This window comes from Tenrec ecaudatus, chromosome 11, assembly GCF_050624435.1.
Source record: "Tenrec ecaudatus isolate mTenEca1 chromosome 11, mTenEca1.hap1, whole genome shotgun sequence".
Taxonomy (NCBI): domain Eukaryota; kingdom Metazoa; phylum Chordata; class Mammalia; order Afrosoricida; family Tenrecidae; genus Tenrec; species Tenrec ecaudatus.
In genome coordinates this window covers 148,427,618-148,439,935 of record NC_134540.1, presented here as the reverse complement: position 1 = coordinate 148,439,935, position 12,318 = coordinate 148,427,618, and positions in this window count along the sequence as shown.

Genomic DNA, 12,318 nt, shown 5'->3' with positions numbered 1-12,318 from the left:
TTTTGTGGTGGTTTATGTATATTGGGATGTATATTGCATATCCTAAAGAAAAACCAATTACCAGCTGGGTCATCCATGGTGGACAGGTTTCAGTAGGTTTTCAGATTAAGATAGACTATACTGGAATTAGTCAAATAAAATCTTATGAATCACAACAGCACATTGTCCAATACAATACTAAAATATAAACCCCCTATCTTGGAAAGAAATCATAATACACAGTAGCTGGAGCCATGAACTTGAGTAAATTCAATCTCACTCACTGCTATCAAGTCAATTCTAACTTATAGTGGCCCCACAAAGCAAAGGCCCTACAGGCTTCTGAGACTGTGAACCCTTATGGGATCACAAAGTCTCATTTGTGTACCCTTAGAACAGCTGGTAAGTTCGAGCCTTTGACCTTGTAGTTCGCAAGATGGACCTTGCACTTTTATACACAAAACCATCATTAGCCCAACCTGATGCAACAGCAAGTGACAGCACCAACAATAATCTTAGCTATACTAAGAAGCCTATGGTTGAGACATGTTTATAGCCCAGTGTTTAACTGCAAAGCTTGGAGAAAATCATAGTTCAGATTGACTCTCAGCCTCTCTGTTTACTCTGTCTGCCACTTAAGAAAAGTCTTATGAGCTGTCTAACCTCAGTTTCTTCACCTGAAACATATCGCTAAGGATATCTATACCTTCTGTAGAATTGTCCTATTGATTGTCACGTGGAGATTAAATGGAATAGTATCTTAAATGCCTTACCCAAGCCCAACATTTTTTGAGTGGTACTAAAAATACTGCTTGATTGGTTTTCTAATATCTGGATATAGAAAACTTGATTTCAAGTCTGATTTTAATGTGAGCTAGATTAACACATTAATGAATGCCAATTAGCTTAAGACGTCCAATAGCAACAAGCTTAGGAAATTTATGAACTTCAGTTTCTTGATTCTGTTCTGTTTCTCAGTATTTTCTCATTTTATAACATTTCTCTAACATTTTATAAGGACCAAAATTAAAAAAAAACGTTAAGTATAATTTGCCATACATAAAATTTATTTTTTAAATGCCTTTTCTAGAGATGCTGTGTAGACACATTCAAAAAAGTTCAGTGTCTGACCTGCCAGCGTAGGCAATCCTCCAATACAATCTCTAACAGAACTAGATTGTCCCCAACCCATGGTAATGGAATTGTTCATCTTTATGCAAAGATTCATGGCTGTTGCGGGGATTTAGACCAGCTATCCCGCATCAAGCTGGGTTTGAAATGAGACGTGCGGATGAAAGGAAAAGAAAGAGATATATACAAAGCATGGGATCAATCGGAAGGACTCCAGTCTGATGGACTGAAGCCTCTTGTATATTTGAAACTTGGTTTTTATACTCTTGTTACACAAGGGAATTGGTTACAAAACAAACATCAAAGAATTTAAACATTCCTAAACTCTTATCAATGCAAATGTTACTTAACTAGTCACAGTTTCTTAACCTTAGAATAATAAAAGCACTTGGTTCAAAGACAATCGCACAGGATATGCAAGATTCAAGAGAGCCTCAAAGAGATCATAAATAACTGAGTTATCCCTCAATGCTTTTAGCAGCAAAGTCACAAATAACAGTCATTTTGCAATGCTTTTGTCTGCAGAGACACAGAGGCACAGGGGGCTAAATAGTCACCCATGAGTAAACACCTTGATCAGCCTGATGCTTCCTACAGGTGGTGCCCAGTCTGAGTTAGAAGGGCCCATGCTGTGAGACCTGATGTTCTAAGAATGAGGTTGTCCAAAACACACAAACATTTCAAAAGGACTTATGCTCAATCCATGTGGGTTGCATATGTTCAAGACAGGATCAAGTGAGTTTTCCTTATTGAGGAGCAGAAAAGCATTGTGAAAAGGTTGAAGGCACAGCACAGCATCAGAAATATAAATAAATGCATTGAATAATTAAAAAATAAAATATCAAAAGTCTTTTATGGTCACACTTCATGCCAAACAATACTATAGCCATTGAATAAATAATAATGTTGAAAATATAGGCCTTCACTTCTGAATGAAACCATGTTCTCTTTAAATTCCTCATATGCATGCCGGTGTTGCTTTGTGAAAGAGGGAGATGCAAGAAGCAGCGATACATTGATGTTTTGGTGTTGGCGGAAAGTGTTGAATATACCATGTTCTGCTAAATAACAAGTTTTACAGGAAATATATCAGGATTTTTCTTAGACGAAAGGGTTGCAAGAATCCCATTCTCTCATTTTGGACAAATTATCAAGACCAATTACTACAAGAAATACTGATTTTTTTGTAGAGGGTCAACAAAAATTAGATAAACCCTCAAATGGTGATTGACATAATGTACACAACCATAATGTACCAATGTATATGAATGTATATGAAGATCATGAACATCCTGAAACCTCTCTCTATATATCCACAAAGTCCTCAAAGGTTGGAACTAACTACAAAGTGACTAATACTAACAATGACAATGACTATAATCCTTCTGAGAGCGCATAGACGAAAACAACAACAAAACAAAGCCTACTGCCAGACAGTCTGCTCTGGTTCATAGTATTTCCAAGACCTTAGAGTTTTATGGGAGTAGACCGTTTCCTTGTTCTCAGATGGAGGGACTGGTGAATTTGAACTTGTAACCTTCAAAATAATAGGGCAGCACTTACTCCACATTGCCACTAGGGCTGAAACAGGAACAGGGGAAAAACAAGTATGATGATCTTGCAATAAAGGTTAAGCTCGGGATAGCAATATTGCTCTAAGAGCCTGTGAAAGGATTCAGACTCAGCCATGGTGGACAATAGATGCTATCATGGAAACCTATCCAAATATGAAAGATAAGATATTCCAAGAGCAAAACTAAGGGGGAAAAATCACTGTTTTGTGATACATAGAGAATTACAGGCAGCTGTGTATTTTCAGTGTGTAATTCAAAGAAAAAGGCTGGGATGTGAGGGCGATCTGGCTGCAACACCTGTTACCTCTTTGATTCCCAGCATTGACTTAGCCGATCTGGCTGGCCAGGCAGGTGCACCCTCCCTCCCCCCATGCGTGTCCCTTCTGCAGCTGCATGTTCTCCTGAAGAGGAGGATGTACCCTGAAAGAAGGAGGATCACACTTCGTACTTCGGTCAATGGTATATGAGTATTGGTACGCTCTTGCTAGAACTTCCAAACAAGATCCCAAAAAGGACTATGGTAGGTAAAAGGGAAAGAGGAGTATCGAGGTCGCCCTTAATATGCTTATGAATAAATATTAGTTATTTTGATTACTGCTCTGATTTTCAGTAGCAGTTTGTATGGAGAAAAATCTTTGATGTTGAGTTTCCAGTTAGAAATGAAATGATTGCCTATTTACCAAGTTTCAATCTCTGCATCTCACACAATTGAGAGCCTCACCCTCATTTACAATGAGGCCAAAAATGGGGGTGGGAAAGACTTATATGCAGAAGTGTATGTGCATTTTACAAAGAAAGAAAATTCCAAAGCAATTGTAAACACATAGGTCAAGGGCCTTATGTGGTTTAGAGAGCAGTATTACTTATCATGAATGAGGTCACCATATGTTCTTGTTTGTAAACCTCTATATTATTTGCTGTCAGGTAAACAAAAGCATCCTGAACAAATTATCTTGTTACCTTAATCCCATGGAATTCTTTTTCTTCTCTTAAGCCTCCCTCAAGTTTTCTGCTTCTGGAAGCTAGAGCTCAAACTGAGAAAAAACAAATATCAGCAAAGTCTTGCTCACAAAAGTCTGGTTGCTAAGAACTATTAAGAAGGTGAGTTTTGCAGCCTTCCAATCTATCATAAATATTTCCACAGTCCACCTGAACAAAACCACACACACACACACACACACACACACATTTAAAAAGAAGCAAAAGAAGGTCTTTTATTTTCTGGAGCCTGCTCTAATAATTCTACTCAACTTTTTAGGGGAAAATGTTTCACCAGTAGTTGTTGTTTTTTTTTTTCAATTCAGCATGTGTAGACATAATGTCTGAGCATTCAGCCATGGAAAAAATGAAATTATAATGTTGTTCGACCAAGGCCTTTTTAGAGATGCAACAGCTGCATGGGCTGTGAAAAGAAAATTCAAATATATAAAACTGTTTCTACAGCTTGCAGTTGGTCTCTTGGCATATGACACTTACTTTCTCTGATGCCTGTGTTCCTTATCTGTAAAATGGGATTAAAAAATACCCAAGGAGCCTGATGTGAAATTTAAAATGTACAACAGAAATAGAAAAAAGTTTCTCATCTTGGAAACTTTTTATGAATTAAGGTTGCTGTCTTCTCACAATTACAGATTAGCAACATTTTTCCTTCAGAACACCAAACCAAATACAGCAGAAGACAAAGGAAAACAATCCAGCTTAAATAAGAGCGTCCCAGTTTACAATTCATGGTTATTTTACAGAAATTGTTTTGTTTGCAGTCACAAGAAATATAGCTCCTAATGATCTCTCAGTGTTTTACATTGGTCTATTTTATGCTGCATATTTTACATTTTCAAAATCTTTATATGTACCCAGGACAGGCAGAGCATTGAACTGGTTGAATAGCAAAGTCATGAGTTCTTTTTACAGGCTTACAGAGGAGTGGGGTGGGAAGGTGAGGGGGGGGGAGAGATACATTCAATACGATGACCTTGACTTCCTCTTACAGGCTACAGAGGAAGGGAAAGATGCATTCCACACAATGACCTTGACTTCCTCTTACAGGCTACAGAGGAGAGGGAAAGATACAGTCAACACGATGACCACAGAAGTCCCTAGATTAAACAATTTCCCTATCACACACAGGTCAGCTTTTCCTTCCATTTAGAGTTAAACTAGAAAGCAAAAATTGCAGGTCCCAGATGAGTAAATACAGATTAAAAATATAAATGGAAAAACAGAAGACATTTCTTCAATAGAAGTACCTATGTTGAAAATAAGTGTTGCAAATCAGAAATATGTTGATGAGCTATTGGGGCAGGGTCCTTAATGTTAGACCTATAGGTATCTGATAAATGTCCAGAGTAGATACCATTTTATATTCTGAAGAGGAATGTGAGATTAATCCATTTTCTTTGCATCTTCCCCCAAATTAGGGACATTCTCACAATGTCTTATTTTATCATTCTTATAGATAAATAATAATAACTCATTATGGTTTTAATTTGTCTGTTTAGAATCCTCATGCTATTGCACATGTTAGGTGCTTATGTGCTATCTCTGTATCATTTTAAATGAAGTAACTCTTCATGTGCCTTCACCATTTTCTAATTTGATTGTATGTTTGTTTACTGTTAAGCATATATTGTTGACTTTTCTATATGCTATTGATATATACATATATAACCTGTTGTTTGCCTTTTCATCCTATTAACAGTCTTACACAAAGCAAATGTTTGAAGTATCAACAAAGTCAGTTTTACTTTTAAGGATCATGGATTTGCTGTCAAGTATAAGAACTCTTTGCGTATATACCCACATGTTGAGCCATTTTTCAAAGGTTCTATAGCATAAAATTTATTATGTCCCACCTGAATTTAATGTCCATCTCAAGGACAGATTTGACTCATTGAACACTAATGATGGCAGACCAGATGAGTTGTGAAATAATGTCAAAGACATTAGACATGAAGACCCAAAGTCATTAAAAAGACAGGACAGAAAGAAAAAAACTAAAATGGATGTCAGAAGAGACTCTGAAATGTGCTTCTAAATGTAGAATAGCTAAAGCAAATGGAAGACATGTTGATGGACAGGGCTGAACAGAAGCATTTAAAGGTGGCGCAAGAAGACAAAATAGCACATTGCAATCAGATGCACAAAAGATCAAAGATAGAGTTGAAAACCGAAGAATATTTTCCAGCTTCAAGTTGCAATATTGATATTTTCTGTGGGCTAAGGGTTGCATGATGCAGAAAACATGGAACCAAATTGAAAACAAAGTCACTGTACCAAGATTATTTGGTACATTTGATGGAGAGTTAACAGTATTGAAAGAAGATAGTCAAACTGCCCTGAATTCAGTGATATAAAACCAGGCAGCAGAAATTGATGGACTAGGAGTTGAGATGTTTCAAAATATTCATAAATGCTGAAATGCTCAATCATCTACACCCCTAAATTTCCAAATAACTTACCTGGTCAAACAACTGAAAGAGATCTATATTTATTCTTATCCAAAGAAAGATGAACCAACAAAGTATACAAATTGCTGAACAATATTATTAAAATTAAATGAAAATAATACTTTTCTGAAGATATTTCCTAAAACAGTTCCAGCAGGACATCAACAACAAAAACAACAACAAAAAACCAGCCAGATTCAGAAGGAATGCTCATGTTAGGAGGATCTTTGCTGAAAATAGAGAACACTGGAAAGATGTTTCAAAGGTATTTGAGTGAGTGGATCATAACAAATTAGGGGAAACTTTATAAAGAATTAGACTTCCAGAAAATTGAATTATGGTTGTTCAGAATAGAACAAGAAGAACCCATTTCAATAGAACAAAACTGATATAACCTGTGTTACACATGTGGCTTGCAAGTATTTTTATCCAGACTGTTGGTGGTGTTTTTCATCCTATAAACAGCCTTGCACAGAGCAAGCACTTTTAATATTGAAAAAGTAATTTCCTCTTTTTTGGACCATGGTTTTGGTGTCAAAAATTTAAGGTCTTTTTATCCAGATGATGAAGAGTTTATCCTATTTCCTCCCAAAAGTTTTCTTTCTTAAATATGAGTTTATAATCATTTTCAGTTTTCAAAATGAGTGCTAGCTAAATTATATAGTCAGAAGCCAAAAATCAAAAGAAGGAACTTCAACCTAACCTCATACTCATAAAAAAAAGTCAACATTTTTCTAAACTCTGATTAAATTCATCATCATCGTAAAAAAAATCACCCCCATCTAGTTAATTTTGACTGTGGGTTTCTGAACCTATAACTCTTTATGGGAGCAAAATGCCACATCTTTCTACCATGGACAAGCTGGAGAATTTGATCTGCTGACCTATGGTTAGCAGCCTAGCACTTTATCAGCTTGTTTAAAATTATGTATTTTCTTCTATTGATCTATTTGCTTACTCATCATCCAATACCACAAAATCTTCATTCCTTTGGCTTTAAAATGAATCTTGAAATCAGATAAATTATTTTCTCCCTTTATTATGCATTGAATTGTGTCCTTAAAATGCCCCGTAAAGTCATCATCCTACAATCTTGTTTAGACAGAATCTTGTTTAGAAATAATGTCTTTGAAGGTTTTATAATGAGATCATGTGGGAGCGGGGAAAGATAATCCCATATGAATGCTACTTGATAAAAGAGACAGGGCATACAAACAAAAGAAGGGTGACAAGTCGCAATAGAGGTAAACCAAGGTACAAGCTATGTAACACCAATAGTTGCCAGAAGCCAGGGAAAAAGAAGGTAACCATTTCTACCTGATATTAGAAGGCATCAGCATAGATAATTTCCTGATTTGAATTGTTAGATCCCAAAAGTATGAGGAAATCATTTATTTACTGTAAAGCCAATTAGTTAATATTTTTTACAATAATCCTAAGAAACTAAGAAACACTACTCTTCAATTCAAAGTTTTAGCTATTCTAATACCTTTCCCTTTCTAATTAGATTTTAAGATAATTTCCCTATAGGGTTATTGTGAACAGGATTTGACTCAGTGGCAGTAGCTTAGGTATGGTTTGCTACAGGAAAATTTGCTGGGATTTGAATAGGTGTGCTAAATCTATATATCCATTTAGGAAGAATTAAAATCTTTACTGTGTAGAATCTGTCAATGTGTCTTCAGTTTATTTATATTTTGTTTTCTTCATTAGTGTTTTTGCAGTTTTCATTATTCAATCCCTGTATATATTTTCACAGAGCTCCACGTTTTTGAACAATGTATATACAATATTAAAATCGTGTTGCCTATGTGCTCATTACTTGTCTGTAGAAATACCAATGCTTTTGGTTTGTTCACGTCTTGTCCTTTGATCTTCTTGAATTCACTTATTAGTTCTGAAGGTTATCTTGTAAATCACTTCTAATTTTCTCTGCACACAGTAATGTTAACCTGTTTCAGTTTTGTTTATGATCTTTTTTTGCTACTTTCAATGTGTCTAGCTAGTATGACGTTGAGCAGCTGTGGTTAGAGGGAACATATTTCCTGGTTCTTGAGTTGGATAATGAATTTTTTTAGAATTTCCTACTTTTGCAAAACAGTCATTTAGTTTTTATGAATTTCCTCCTTGGTTAAAACAACAAAATATACATTTTGATATATTATTTAAATATAATATGTTATATAATATATTTTCATTTTGATATATTATATTTTCATTTTCTTCCAGATCAATGTACTTTCTAATTTCTTTTGAAGTTCCTCTTAGAGCCACAGACTATTTAAAGTATTATTTATTTGGAGATTTTTCTATCATTTTGTTATTGATTTATATTTTGATTCAATTGTGATCAGTGAATATACTATATAATCTCAATTTTCCTAAATTTGTTTAAGTTTGTTTCATGACTCAGGATATAGTCTAGTGAGGAGACTTCAAAAAGTTTATGGACAAATACCATTATCTTTTTTTCTATAAATTCCATCATCCCTATCCTATGCTATGCATTGGTGAGGGATTTTGATGGGAAAAAGCTCAGGCGAGGAGAAAGGGAGCAAGCACATCTGAGGGAAGACAAATGAAAGACTAGTAAGAAAAGAGGGAGGACCGGCCTCCAGATGGGGGAAAGAATGATTCAAAAGGCTTTTGGGGACACTAAGGGTAGAGTGTCTTTGGTGGTGTACACTGAGTGAGTTACATTGGCGTAGGCTTCTGGATGCATCGTGGGCTCCAGGGTATTGTGGTATACTGGAATCCTGACTCCTGGGTTGTCACGGTGCACTGAATGCTCCAGAGGCCACTTAAGTGAGCTCTGATATGGAAACTCCACTGGGTGAACTGGCCTCTACCCCAGACACACTTGCAACCTGAGGACTTAGGCAGAAAATCCATGGTGTCTGAGGAAGCAGAAGACAGCTGCACCAAGATTGTTGAACTGTTGGTAGGCGGACAAACATGGTCTTCTACATCAATGCCCTATGTATTATTGCAGCAAACCTGGGACTCACATTCTCAGTGATTATTTTATTTTTAATCATTTTATTGGGGGGCTCTTACAGCTCTTATAATATTCCACACATCAATTGTATTAAGCATAATTGTACATATGTTGCCACCATTATTCCAAAACATTTTCTGCTTGAGACCTTGGTATAAGCTCCTCTTTTTACCCCTTTGTCCCCCATCCTCCCACCCCCGTGAATCCTTGATCACTTATATATTGCTATTGTTATTTCCTATCGTACACTGTCTGTTGTCTCTGCTCACCCACATTTCTGTTATGTGTCCCCTTCATGGGAGGGGGATATATATCCAACCTTGTGATGGGTTTCCCCCTTCTTCCCCCCCCCCCCTTCCTGACCATCATCCTACCCTCATTATATCACTACTCTCACTAATGTTCCTGAGTGGTTTATCTGTCCTGAATTCCATGTATCCAGAGCTCTTATCTGTACTAATGTATGTTCTCTGGTCTAGCCAGATTTGTAAGGTTGAACTGGGTCATCGCAGTGAGGGTAATGGTGGTAGTGGAGAGGAAGCCTTCAGGACCTAGAGGAATGATGTGTTTTGTGAGTGCTATTCTGCACCTTAGTTGAATCATACCTTTCTTGTAACCCTTCTGTGGGGGGATATCCAATTGTCTATAGATCGGCTTTGGATCTCCACTCCACCCTCCCTAGTTCCCATCAATATAGTGGTTGGTTTTGGATGTTTTCATACCTGATTCCGTTGACACCTCATGATCACACAGCTAGTGTGCCTCTTCCATGTGGGCTTAGTTGCTTCCCTGCTGGATGACTGTTTGTTTAACTTCAAGCCTTTAAGAAGACCTCAGAAACTATATATTTTGATTGCTGGACACCATCTACTCTCTTTACCACATTTACTTATGCACCCATTTTGACTTCAGCAATTGTGTTGAGAAGGTGAATATCAAAGAGTGCTAGGCTATTAGAAGAAAGTATTCATGTGTTAAGGGAGACCTTGAATAGAGGTTCATAGTCTGTCTGCTATTGTAATACTTAACATAAAAATATATGTACATTGTTCTCTAATCCTTTTATTATAAATTAGTACATTTACATATAATGCCTATAGTTATACCTCTATAAATAGATTTTACCTCCTTTTTCTTTCCTCTGTTTCCGTTCATCTTCTTCCTATCCCATTATTATGCTCACCTTCCATTTGGCTCGCAGTGAACTTGATTAAACCCCACCAGTCATTATTTACCCTACTTGCCATCATTTTTAGATCTGTTGCTCCTTTATCCCTGATTGTTGGCTCCCCATGATCCTTCTCTCACCCATCCTCTCCCATGTTCCCCCTTGGAACCGGGATTTTTCATCCTACCTATCTTCTATAGATAAACATAGAGCAAAAGGAAAACAAAAGCAGAAAACAAAGCAAAACAAGAAGAAAAAGAAAGAATAGTTCCAGGTCTGTTTGCTGAACCATATGTATGTTTTTCCAATCAAGGTTGATGGGGTGCCAAACCCCATTCCCCAAGTCACAAGCCACTTTTAGGCTTCCTTGGGGACTTGGTTACTTTGCTCCCCTTGCTGCTGTGTTGGATGCTCTTTGTGTTTCACCTCACTGTGCATGGGGCAGACCAGGCACACTTTCAGTGCAGTGTTTCCAGTGCTGTGCCCCATAGTGTTATGGGTCAGTGAGGGAATGCCCTGTCTCCTGGTGGGGTCAGCCCTAAGGCTCTTCTGTGCCTTGGCTGCTCTTTGCAGGGATGTCATCCCTGTGCCTTGGTGGGCCATGATAAGGTCCATGCCCTCTCTCTCCCTCCCTCGTAATTCATTCCCCTGTGGTTTGGACAGAACCACCTCTCTCCCTGGGCTATATCTTCAGTGCTGTCCTCTGTATTACCTTCTTCTGGGGAGGGGGTGAGCATACCTTGGCTTGGGCCCGCCCCTATCATCCTCTCTCTGTTAAATTTCCCTGACAATTATCCACCATTGTTTGTGTAAATAGGGTCCAGCCACTAAAGTAATTGATGCACAATGGCATAAGAGTTAAGGGGTGGAGTTTAGCCTGTCAGTCAGGTCATAGTTTGATGACCTCATTTGGAGGTGCCAAAGAGATAAATAGATTGGTGGAGGTGGGCCACAAGCTCACTCCCTGGGAGACATTACTGTTGACAAGGCGCATGGAGAGGGGTTGATGGAGGTAGAGCCCTGGAGCTAGGGAGTCATGTGGAGATCCATGCCAACACTGAGATGCTTACAACACCACTGGAACCAAAAGACTTTACACCCACTGGCCTGTGATCTTCCTGTATTCAGCGTTATTGTATGTGTTGTGTGAGTGTGAAGAAGAATTTACAGACTGGTAATGGAAATATCAGCTAATATCAGATTTATGGGCTTGACCTGGACTGGGCTGGGCTGTTTTCTCAATATTCAATTGCTCTTGTATATGAAGCTCTTTCTTATACGCAAATGCATTTTTATGAATTTGTTTCTCTAATCTACTCAGACTAACACAGTCATTGAAGCATTGTAAATCAGATAATCTGAAGTTGAAGGAGGGGTAGGATCAGTCTAAATTGTGAGGATCCAGTTTGCACAAGGTTATAGCTAGTGATGCGAACCCAAGATTCTTCTGTGAGCTCTACATAGGAAATCAGCCTCCGGTGAACTCCCTCTGTCCTTAATTGAGGAAAGGGAGGCAAGTGGTTCCTAAACTGAGTGTGTGGGACAGAGGAGTGCAGAAGACCAAAGGCAGAAATCTGACTTGAACAGTTACAACTTTGCCCATTGATTCCTCCTCGGATGCTCGCTGGACCTGATCTGTTTTTTTTTCCACATTTTCTGTATTTTTGTGTTGTTTTGTTTATGTTTGTTCATCCCAGGGTTTCTCTCAGTGGTGTTATGTCCATGGAAGTCACCCTGTTTAATTTGTGTTATATGTTTTAAGTATAGGAATCCCTGGATTGATGAACCTTCGGAGACAATAAGTAGAAGAAGGGTTTCCAGGTGGGTACACTGGTGACGTAGTTGTAAAAGGGAGACAATGTCAAGGAGTCCAGGGAGAAAAAGAATGTTTGGAAACTGATTGTGGTAGCAATTGAATTAACTCCCATTTAATAATTTTATATATGCAGCTTTGGGGGCAGAATAATCTATAAATAAGTTATGGTTGCTTGCTGCTTATGTTGACTTTGTATATTCCTTGGT